This window comes from Temnothorax nylanderi, unplaced genomic scaffold, assembly GCF_030848795.1.
Source record: "Temnothorax nylanderi isolate EJ_2023f unplaced genomic scaffold, tnyl_v1.0 TNYL_tig0217_pilon, whole genome shotgun sequence".
Taxonomy (NCBI): Eukaryota; Metazoa; Arthropoda; class Insecta; order Hymenoptera; family Formicidae; genus Temnothorax; species Temnothorax nylanderi.
Genome location: NW_027249279.1, coordinates 14,355 through 27,127, shown reverse-complemented (window position 1 = coordinate 27,127; position 12,773 = coordinate 14,355). Strand labels below are relative to the sequence as shown.

The 12,773-nt window shown below is 36.5% G+C and overlaps 1 long non-coding RNA gene across 1 annotated transcript in view; it reads right to left on the bottom strand.

Moving 5' to 3' along the window:
- Positions 1–12,773, bottom strand: part of LOC139779288 (uncharacterized) — a 32,439-nt gene that overhangs the window by 13,587 nt on the left and 6,079 nt on the right. Inside the window, exons 2-5 of the long non-coding RNA XR_011719850.1 lie at positions 6,120–6,282; positions 5,491–5,592; positions 5,151–5,318; positions 4,669–4,709 (exon numbers count right to left, since the gene is read on the bottom strand). This is a non-coding gene — a long non-coding RNA (uncharacterized lncRNA). The remainder of the gene's footprint in view (positions 1–4,668; positions 4,710–5,150; positions 5,319–5,490; positions 5,593–6,119; positions 6,283–12,773) is intronic.

Below are 12,773 nucleotides of genomic sequence, written 5' to 3'. Positions count from 1 at the left end.
CGTCGTGAGCTGAAGTCGTGCGCCCGGCGCGCCACAGTGACGAGACTGGCGGACCAGCCCCGGGTGCTTACTGGCGGATAAGCCCCAAACATAAGTTTCAGGTTTGATCGCCCACGAAATATTAGACATCAACGATAATGAAAAAACTACACTGGATTCGTGTTCAGCATACATTACTCTTTATAATCACGTACCTCGAGATTTGGAGAGCAAACATTATTGCAGATATTACAATATTTCCACGCGCAGAAAATTTCACTTTCACCTTCCGAAAACACGTTTGCCCTCGTAAAAATCATAACACGGCAGGTAACCTGCCGAAACTCCGTTGGTCACATGGGTACCATAAGCAGCGTTTACAATGTTAATAGCGAGTTCGCACAATATACAGGTTCCGAGATATTTGATTTGGCGGTTCAACTCCGTTGGCGGTTTAGCCCCGGTCTCCCCCTACCTAAGATTTAATAAAACCAAGTTGTAGTGTCTTTATTTAAAAAAAATAAATAAAAACTCAAGTGATACGTAACTTTGTATTCCAATTTAATGAAATCATTAAATTGCGCCACTTACGTATATATTATCTCGGAAAATAACTATTGTACATTTAAAAAATCAAATCCAAGAGGTAGCATCTTTACTTAAAAAAATAAATAAATAAATAAATAAAACTCAAGTAGCACGTATCTTTGTATTCCCATTCAAGAGTTTTCCTATTCCAACCCAAGTGCTAGTAGCTTTAATTCTTCTTTAAAAAAATAATATAAAATTGTGTTACCTTACTCAAACACAAAGTGATATGTAAAAATTAATACATTTTTAAAAACTTTTCAAATTTCAGTTGAAAAAACTTGGCGTTGCTAGATATTTAAATATCTACAATCAATAAGTAACTAGTTTAAAATATTAAATTAATAATTATAATGTAAATGTAGAAATACTTTCACATATTATTTAAAAGTACCTTAACTATTTATTTTGTTTGGCAATGCCCTTTTAAATACACCATTTGTTAAATACGTTTAGAAATGTATATATTTTAAAAAAAATAGTTGACAATGATTAGAACTTTCGAATCAATATAGATCAACATCTTATCTGTCTTAAAATGCACTTTCCGAGCAGTATTAATTATTTAAAAATAACACAACGTTGGTAGTGCACAGAACTCTGTAGGAAATTGTTAAATACGTTCAGAACTGCGCGAAAAATATTTTACGATGACTAGAACTATCGAATATCGACTAGCATCTCACCCTTATCTGTCTTAAAATGCATTTTCCAGGCAGTATTAATTATTTAAAAAATAACACAACGTTGGTAGTGCCCAGAACTCTTTAGGAAATTGTTAAATACGTTTAGAACTGCGCGAAAAATATTTTACAATGACTAGAACTATCGAATATCGACTAGCATTTCACCCTTATCTGTCTTAAAATGCATTTTCCAGTCAGTATTAATTATTTAAAAAATTACACAACGTTGGTAGTGCCCAGAACTCTGTAGGAAATTGTTAAATACGTTCAGAACTGCGTGAAAAATATTTTACTAGGTGCGCAACTAAGTTTCCGGGTTTTTTTGATCAATAAAAAATGGAAAATTTCAAGAGAAATACAAAAAATGGTTTATTCAAAGTATCGTCCCTCGCTAGCTATACATTTTCGCCATCTCTCTGGCAATACATGAATACCGCGACAATAAAACGACGCGTCTTTGGACCGAAACCATTCATCCAACCAATTTTGCACTTCTTCGAAATTGGTCAAGTGTAGCCCAGCCAAGCCATGCGCCATCGACCGGAACAAGTGATAATCGGAAGGCGCCAGGTCTGGCGAATACGGCGGGTGCGGTAGCAGATCCCATTTCAGCGTTTTGATGGTGTCCTGGACGATGGAACTGCGATGGCACGGAGCGTTGTCGTGCTGCAATATCACTCGTTCGTGTCTCGTGTCCCATTCTGGCCGTTTTTCGAGCAATGTATGGTTTAAATTGATCAGTTGTTGTCGGTAGCGATGCCCATTGACAGTTTCGCCCGGTTTCAGCAGCTCATAGTACACGATTCCTTTCTGGTCCCACCAAACGCAGAGCATTGTCTTCTTTCCAAAACAATTTGGCCGTGCCGTCAATGTTGATTCTTCACCAGGTGAAAGCCACGATTTTTTGCGTTTGGGATTCTCTAAATATATCCACTTCTCATCGCCAATAACAATTTGATGAAGAAAACTCTTTCTTTCATGCCGCAAAAGCAAAATTTCGGAAGTGGCTCTTCGATTTTCCATCTGTCTCTCAGTCAACTCATGCGGCACCCATTTTCCTTCTTTTTGAATTTTTCCCATGGCATGTAAACGTTTGGAAATACCTTGGTGAGTCATGTTTAATGCCTCCGCAAGTTGATCTTGTGTTTGCGTATCATCTTCATCCAATAACGCTTGCAGATCCTCAATTGTTTTTGGTCTTCCGGAGCGCTCCTTGTCCTCAGTGTCGAAATCGCCACTTTTGAAGCGTTTAAACCAATCTTCACAGGTAGTTTTCGATGGTGCATGTTCGCCGTAGGCCTCCTCAAGCAAACGACGTGCTTCAGCTGCATTTTTTTTCAAGTTAAAGCAGAAAAGCAAAGCTTCCCGCAAATGCTGTTTATTTGGCACAAAACTCGACATCTCCGTTGTTAGAAAAAATATTTTTGCGTTGCGATATGTGTTTATATAACGACTGGTTATTGTTAACAGATGTCCAAGCTATAACTTCAGACAACTTCAGACATGTAAGTCGAGTACATGTGTTATTGGTGCCATCTATGTGTGAAACCCGGAAACTTAGTTGCGCACCTAGTACAATGACTAGAACTATCGAATATCGACTAGCATCTCACCCTTATCTGTCTTAAAATGCATTTTCCAGGCAGTATTAATTATTTAAAAAATAACACAACGTTGGTAGTGCCCAGAACTCTTTAGGAAATTGTTAAATACGTTCAGAACTGCGCGAAAAATATTTTACGATGACTAGAACTATCGAATATCGACTAGCATCTCACCCTTATCTGTCTTAAAATGCATTTTCCAGGCAGTATTAATTATTTAAAAAATAACACAACGTTGGTAGTGCCCAGAACTCTGTAGGAAATTGTTAAATACGTTCAGAACTGCGCGAAAAATATTTTACAATGACTAGAACTATCGAATATCGACTAGCATCTCACCCTTATCTGTCTTAAAATGTCTTCCAGGCAGTAATAATTATTTAAAAAATAACACAACGTTGGTAGTGCCCAGAACTCTTTAGGAAATTGTTAAATACGTTCAGAACTGCGCGAAAAATATTTTACGATGACTAGAACTATCGAATATCGACTAGCATCTCACCCTTATCTGTCTTAAAATGCATTTTCCAGGCAGTATTAATTATTTAAAAAATAACACAACGTTGGTAGTGCCCAGAACTCTGTAGGAAATTGTTAAATACGTTCAGAACTGCGCGAAAAATATTTTACGATGACTAGAACTATCGAATATCGACTAGCATCTCACCCTTATCTGTCTTAAAATGCCTTTTCCAGGCAGTATTAATTATTTAAAAAATAACACAACGTTGGTAGTGCCCAGAACTCTTTAGGAAATTGTTAAATACGTTCAGAACTGCGCGAAAAATATTTTACGATGACTAGAACTATCGAATATCGACTAGCATCTCACCCTTATCTGTATTAAAATTCATTTTCCGGGCAGTATTAATTTTTTTGAAAACACAACGTTGATAGTGTCTAGAACTTTTTAAAAAATGCATAAATGTATTCATAATTATACAGAACTATCTTGGAAAAGCCAGAACTCTAAAAAATCGTTCAGCTTGATATATTTGTTACACTATATTCGTTAGTTTTTACGTTATTTTGATCAATGTTTTTGGTTTTAAACTGCAGAACTCTTTATAGAACTCATCTTTAACTGCAAATCAAAATCTGATGAGATATAGTAAGGAAACTGCTGTAAGACAAATTGAGAAGCAGCGTGAAGTTGTCGTCTTAGTCAACTTTTTGTCTGAATCAATTCTTTTGCTTTAATGGTCGGAACTATTTGTTTAACTCATAGAGAAACTCTAGAACTGTAAACAATTAGTGAGTTTCCACGCCAGCTTCATACACATGAAATCAGATGGGTTTTGTAATTGTAAATTATTTTCTACGGAGTTTAATCGTCAGAACTATTGACAGAATGTGTCTAGACTGGAGAACTTTATGGAATCTTACTCCTCCGTGATCATGTATTCGAAATACGATGAGATGCTATCAGGTGTTTTTGGAAGTTAGCATCTCATTTCTTAAAAACGCGATTTTAATAGTAAATTCATCAGAACTATTGTTAAAACTTATCAGGAACTGTAGAACTATGCTGGATGCAAGTGAATTTGCAGTTTATTTGTGAGATGCTAACACTTGAGATGCTAGCTTCACACACGTATTAAATATGTGAACTTAGTATCTAATAAAATATTTATTTATAGCAACAAACATGTAGCCAAATAAATAAATAAGCTTGAAATTAATAAAATGCTATTAGGCCGATATATAAATAAAAAAATTTATTAGTCTGAACAAAATTTTATTTGTTCTAAATAAATCTTTTCTCTGGGTGTAGATTCGCGAAGTTAGCACAGTTTTTTAAAATTACTTACCGGCCGATGCGCAACAGCGGAGTTGCTAACACTGCATTGATCTGAAACATAAATATTTTTACATTAAACTAGTGCCAGATAATCGATACTTAAAGTAAATAATTATCGCGTCCGTTAAATTCTTAAAACTGGATTACACTTTAACACATAGCTAATTTTAAAATACTAATTCAAGAAACGATCGCGGCCGCTCCAAGCGGCAGCATATTTACGCATTAACATCGTTCGTATAATTAATCCGCGAAAAATTGTACAAGTAATATTACAACCGTGTGAATATCGCCACGTTCGCGACGTAATATCTCTTCTCGCGTACGCCGGAGATCGAACTCCGGCGAAATTGCGCCGAATTTAAACCTCGAACGGTATTGTAAGAGTAATGATTCGAGTATAATGTAATGAATCACGTCGCGCACTTCAGAAAGTGGCAGAATCCGCCACAGGACAGCAAAATAATAAACGAATAACAATCAAGTACTCACCCCACGGTTGCTCCGCCGTCACCTGATGCCTCCCAGACCTCCTCCTCCTCTCCGTGGTCCTCCTCCGGTGTCGCATCTCTGCCGGCGCACTCACTCACGAGCGAAAATCCAGTTGACACAACTACAGTAGTACTCGCTGCACCGATACCAGCATCTCCCTCATGTAATCTGAGAAAAAGTACAACCAAAAATCTGTAATATATCTAATTATATGCTCAAATTATATGCATAAAAAGGATGGTATTATAAAAAAGTATGTAAAAGTGTTCTGCATGCATAATACAAAATATATGTATTGTGTTTGTATTGTGTAGATTAAATCTGAAGTAATAAAATATACCGGTAGGTTGTATTCCAAGTCTTTCCATGCTTCTGCCTATCTGTCCAACCGCTGCACCATCACCTTTTTCACCAAAAGTTGTGTTAAACCGCGCTTAGTGCCCTGACAAATATTAAGAAATAATTATTATTATCATAGATATTAAGTTACGTTTAAGGCATTATACAGAAACGTACATAAAATTAAATTAACGCTCCGTGTGTAAACGTGAGTCAACGGCGTCCGAGCCAAAATGATATCTGTTCGTAACTGTAAAACTTGTAAGACTGCCAGAAAATATTAAATAAAACTATAAAATCGTCAACTACAATGCAGACAGATGTTTTGTGAATTTTTCCCGATTTTTTAAAATACATCAAGGTAGAGAAAATTAGCGTCGAACATGACTGACCCACGTATGCACTAGGAAAGTACCGAAAAAACGTGTGCATATGGAGGGTTGATACAAGCACAACGCCAACTTTTTACAAATGTAATCAGTACATCGATACAGCGTAGTTTATATCGTGTAAAATAAAATATTTTTATAGCAAACTTATAAAGCACCGATACAAAAAATACTTTTGCTAAAATCTAACAGTGCGAATATAATAGGTGATTTTAGTAAATGACTGAGTTATAGCTCTTACTTTATCACACGACGATGGAAGAATTACGTCGCAGATCGCTCGACGCTCGTCAGCCCATGATGTCCCACAGGTAGACGCGATGAGCGAGTCTAAAATGGCGGAGTCGCGTCGCGTGGACGCCACTGGACGCTACACTTGCTGCTTGTCAGATGATTCTGCTTACCTGTAACCATAAATCATCGATTTATAAACATTGTGTCTATCCCTCATGATCGCCAAATATCAAGACATGGTTATAAATACAATGTTGAACGTTAATAAACTGCGACGTTAATAGATCATTAATTAAACGTCGCGGCATTACTCGATTTAGGGTCCGCTCGTATCCTTTATCCGTATTCTGGAAAACGACAGTAACTTATTCATTCTGAAGCCGCGCGACACGACGACGACGACGCTAGCGCGAGACGCGAGTCAAGTTGACGATTGAGAAAATCGAAACCGATCGTCCGAAAGAACGTAAACGAAAGTCAATATTATAGAATACATTATATACATGCCTCGGTATCCGTATTAAATTCCGCAAAGCACATGTATTGAATAAACATTCGATTTATCAGTTTTCCGTAATCTGAACCGGCGATTCGTGTAATATTCGAGATTTATCTTATCATTTTGCATATAATAGAAAAAAGAAAATATCTTATTCTTTATTTCGAAATTATTTAATTTTCCGATCGAATTAATTTCTAAATTGAGCAAGACATAATTATATTAACTTCTTAATGGTGATCTTCTTGATGTTAGCAAACACCAATAAGTAAAACATTGTCCTTCGCATATTTTTCCCGATTTATCGTTAAGGCCCCTGGATAGTCAGGGAAAATACAGCGGTCGAGTGGCACGACACCTACTGGAGGAAGATTCGTAGCTTGATACAGAGCGCCGCGATGTGGCCGCGAGTCACTCGAGAGTCGGCTGGTGGGGGAAACGCACACAAGAGAAAGCACGTATGTACCTGTGCCCTCAGGGCTGCGTTCGAAAACGTCCCCCGGGTATACACGGGTATACTCCCTTCTCCTTCTAACTCGCTGAGATAGAAAGAGAAGGGAGTATACTCGTGTGCACTCGGGTGACGTTTTCGAACGCAGCCCAGATACGTTCTTTCTCTTGTGTGCGTGTGCCCCACCAGTCGACTCTCGACTCTCTCGAGTGGCTCGCGGCGGAAAACAGTGGACAATTGTCTTGCGAAAGATCTTATTAGTAAAATAACTCATTAATCGTACTGAAAATTGTGTGTTATTGAACTTCAGTTTGTTGGTTATGTCAATGTGCTGTCCATTGCCTCAAATAATAATCCAATAAAGTGCCATAAACCATTTTCCAGAACAGTGCTACGCCGACCGCATCAGCTGTCAATTTTTCATTGCACTGTTACTACACTTTCTATATTAGGACCAGCAAATTAATGAGCAGGTAAACATACAATATGCTTTCATCTTTCATTTGAGCGCTTATATTCAATCGTACGGTGACTCCTTCTTATTTGAGATCTTCCGTAATGGCCATTCTACAATAGCGTAAACGTAGTCGTAAGTGGTTGTAACATATTCAGAATGTATTCAGAACGCACTTTTATCGATAAATGCGCGCATTTAGCATATGGTTTTCGTCATAATGTAACGTAAACCATATGCTAAATGCGCGCATTTATCGATAAAAGTGCGTTCTGAATACATTCTGAATATGTTACAACCACTTACGACTACGTTTACGCTATTGTAAAATGGCCTTAAGAATTGTCCATATTTCATCTCTCAATTCAAGATGGCTGACCTGGGTATCCAGGGCCCTTAATCAACTTCAGTCGGATTTCCGGCAGATGCAAAAGGAAAGTAACGTATGTAACGCAGAAACAGTAAGAAACGTTAGTTACGCTCTATGTGCGTCGAACCAATTCCAGAGATGTTTCAATGTAAAGGGAAAGAATAATAGCATGGGGGTGAACTAAATTTATATCCCTGCATCCAATTTCTACAACGGTATATAGTCTGCAAGCCGTAGTAGACTTCGGCCCGTATTCTCAGTTCACTTTTATCGATAAATGCGCGCATTTATTTCTAAGACTCTACAGTACATGTAACGTAAACTATATGTTAAATGCGCGCATTTATGATAAAAGTGAACTGAGAGTGAGTGAACGGGATGTCTGTGAAGTTGGCTCCCCTTTTTCAAAATTCGGAACTTTTTATTAGAGTTCTGGATTCCCCAGCAAGAGTTCTAGAGTTCTCTATGGTTTTTAGAAAGAGTTCCGTCATTTAAAGTGATAAAAACACCATTTTAAAAATGGGGAGGCTAACTTTACGGCGCCCCCCATTTTTGAAAAAATGAATTTTTTATGGTAGTTCCGGATAGATTTCGATAAGTTCTAGAGTTCCCTATAGGTTTTAGAAAGAGTTCCGTTCAAATAAGCCCAAAAATCGATGTCAAAGTTGAACAAAAAATTTCCACATTTTTTTAAAAATCAATTTTTATGGTAGATTCAGAAAGATTTCGATGAGTTCTAGAGTTCCCTATAGGTTTTATAGCGCTACGATCAATATTTCAAAAGTTACAGCCCTTTAAAGTGCCACATCTCGAAAATTTTTTAAGTCCCGACGGTAAATTTTTTTCTGGAAAACGGCAGTTCTCGTCGGAGTTCTGGTGGCCCCCCGAAGAGTTCTATCGAAAACTATTAGGGTCCGAAGCGATCCGACCAATATTTCGAAAGTTACAGCCCTTCAAAGTGCGCACCCTAAAATTAAAAAAATTTTTTCCCGAGTTCTGACGGGAGTTCTGGTGGCCCCCCAAAGAGTTCTATCGAAAACTATCAGGGTCCGAAACGATCCGACCAATATTTCAAAAGTTACAGCCCTTCAAAGTGCGCACCTAAAATTAAAAAATTTTTTTTCCGGAGTTCTGACGGGAGTTCTGGTGGCCCCCTGAAGAGTTCTATCGAAAACTATCAGGTTCCGAAACGATCCAACCAATATTTCAAAAGTTACAGCCCTTCAAAGTGCGCACCTAAAATTAAAAAAATTTTGTTCCGGAGTTCTTACGGGAGTTCTGGTGGCACCCCGAAAAGTTCTATCGAAAACTATTATGACCCGAAGCGCTCCGACCAATATTTAAAAAGTTACAGCCCTTCAAAGTGCGCACTTAAAATTAAAAATTTTTTTCCGGAGTTCTGACGGGAGTTCTGGTGGCCCCCCGAAGAGTTCTATCGAAAACTATCAGGTTCCGAAACGATCCGACCAATATTTCAAAAGTTACAGCCCTTCAAAGTTCGCACCACGAAAATTTTCTAAGTCCCGAACTCTTCGGGGGGCCACCAGAACTCCCGTCAGAACTCCGGAAAATAAATTTTTTAATTTTAGGTGCGCACTTTGAAAGGCTGTAATTTTTGAAATATTGGTCGGATAGTTTCGGACCCTGATAGTTTTCGATAGAACTCTTCGGGGGGCCACCAGAACTCCCGTCAGAACTCCAGAACAAATTTTTTTTAATTTTAGGTGCGCACTTTGAAGGGCTGTAACTTTTGAAATATTGGTCGGATCGCTTCGGACCCTGATAGTTTTCGATAGAACTCTTCGGGGGGCCACCAGAACTCCCATCAGAACTCCGGAAAATTTTTTTTTTAATTTTAGGGTGCGCACTTTGAAGGGCTGTAACTTTTGAAATATTGGTCGGATCGCTTCGGACCCTAATAGTTTTCGATAGAACTCTTCGGGGGGCCACCAGAACTCCGGCGAGAACTGCCGTTTTCCAGAAAAAAAATTTACCGTCGGGACTTAGAAAATTTTTGAGATGTGGCACTTTAAAGGGCTGTAACTTTTGAAATATTGGTCGTAGCGCTATAAAACCTATAGGGAACTCTAGAACTCATCGAAATCTTTCTGAATCTACCATAAAAAATTGATTTTTAAAAAAATGTGGAAATTTTTTGTTCAACTTAGACATCGATTTTTGGGCTTATTTGAACGGAACTCTTTCTAAAACCTATAGGGAACTCTAGAACTCATTGAAATCTATCCGGAACTACCATAAAAAATTCATTTTTTCAAAAATGGGGGGCGCCGCACAGTGGGACGGTTTGGGTAAATAGGCGGACATTTTACAAAAAAAAAGTTTGTTTAGATTAATAAAATAATGATAGAATATTGTTCTTATATAAATAAACTATCAAGTGATGTATTAAGAAATCGTAATTTAAATAAAAATAAGCAATTATGAAACGAGTAAATTATTAAACTCGAGGGATGGATTAATGTGAGTAATTTGCACCAGTGCAATAATACTATTATTTTTAAATGTATAAATGTATTATAATATGTTACGAATATAAATACCATTATATACCCTAAAAGTGATACAAATACACATTGTAAGGCATTAATATACTCGGTGTACTCAATTAGTATGTAAATAAAGTTACGACTCTATCATAAATATGTATGCAACATTAAAAGTTGTCTGGAACTTTTGTATTAACTTGTATTAAAAAAAACGAAGTGTCGAAATAAAGCTTATCTATAATACTATTCGAAACACATAGATTCTTATCCCCGTTCGTCCCCGTTCTGCTGTAATTTCAATTTAATCCATTAAGTCCGGGACGGACGATTTTTCAGGACAGTTTTCATGTTGTTATATACGTTATACCGACTTTTAAAAAAATCTATACCAACCATTTCTGACGTAAAATTTATCGAACTTTTCGAATCTGCCATTCAAATTTGTTTTTAACCTGATCCCAAAAAGTTACGATCGATTATTTAAAAAAAAATCTGATTTGTTTACGAAAAATGTTTCTTCTGTCAACATTTTCGCATCAAAATCGGACAGAGAGAACTGTATAGAGTGAAAATTTCGCGTCCATGAACCTTAAACTTGAATGTGCATGAACGAAAATATTAAATTTTAAAATGGCGACATCCAATATGGCCACTCAAAGCTGAAAGTTATATGGTATGTTCGATTTTCCCAAGAGTAAGTAATTCTTTTGATGAATTTCCTATAACCACAGATTTATCGAAGTCTTTTGGGTCGCTGATTTTAGCATTACAGTCACGTGTAAATCCCGCAAATAAAATACAGTATCGAGACACTTATAAAGCGTGATAAATTTAAAAGCTCATTTTTATTTTGCACTGTGTCTTTTTGTTTGTCTTTATTTTGGTCGGTTTGCATTTGCTCTATCGTTATACGCTTCGTTGGTTTTTCATATATTCGTAATTGTTTTCGATAGTTCAATTCATCTTTATTTTCGTTATGGACAGTATAAAAACGAATGGTCAGCTGTTCATGATACTGCGTAGTGCTAAAAGTTTTGATGAACATGTTTTATTAACGAAGATATTAAAAATATTAGATAAAGAGATTTCAGATGATGCCCAAAAAGAATTACATAAAACTTGCAAAGCTTTTTGTTCAAATTTAAAAGTAAAATGGAGAAAAACAAATTATACAGAAAAAAATGTTTGCAATAAATATAGTAATTGGTTAAAGAATACATTTATTTATCCTTCAATATTTTTGCGTGAAATATCAACCGTAGAATCTCCATTAAAAAAAAAGAAAACCGGTCATAACTCAGACTTGAGTGGATCTACAAAAGAGATGGGAAATTCAAAAAATATGGGCAAATTTGAGTCATATTCTGAAAGACATAAACGTCGAGTAACATTACCTTTGCTAAAAAACAAATCAAGTTATGTGCTTTTACATGCAGCGAAATTGAAGTTAAAGGCAGAGGGAAGAAATGACATGTACAGCATTTTAAATTATTTAATCAAAAATCCTTCAGAAGCCAAACGTATTAGAGATGCATGTTACACTAAAGAACCTAAACCTGCGAAATTATTTTCTAGTGAAAAAGCATTGGGATTAATGATTTCGGCAAAATGGTCCAGATTTGAGTACAATACTCTAAAAAAAGCTTGCGCTGAAGAAAATATTAAAATACCTTCCTATTACGCGATAACATCAAAGCGTACCGAGTGTCATCCAGATAAAAATGAAATCTCAATTACAGATAGGGGAGCTTCGATTAAGTTGCAAGCATTATTAAACCATACTGCGAGTCGAATATTAAAAATTGTAGAAGAAGAGAAAATTAAAATTAGCGGTACTGTGACTCTGATTAGTAAATGGGGATGCGATGGGGCTTCTGGGCAAGGGGTCTATAAACAAAAATTCAGTTCTTATGGGAGTGATGATTCGAATGTTTTTATTTTTACATTGGTTCTATTACAACTTATTAATGATGAAACTAATATGGTTATTTGGAAAAATAAATTTCCATCTTCGACAATGTTTTGTCGTCCACTTAGTTTCGAATTTGTTCATGAAACTTCGGAAATTGCACAACAATTAATAGAAAATATCGAAACACAGATCGAAACATTGCAACCCACGACTCATGCACAAATTAAAATAAAGCACGACTTATTATTGACAATGATTGATGGAAAAATTTGCACCGCATTGAGTGATGCAACATCATCAATGCGCTGTTATATTTGTAACGCAAAACCAACCGAAATGAATGACTTAAAACGAATCAAAGAGAAAACTCCTAATCCAAAATTTTATAAATTTGGAATAAGCTCTCTACATGCTTGGATTCGCAGCATGGAATGCCTGATACATATAGCTTATAACCAAGATTTCAAA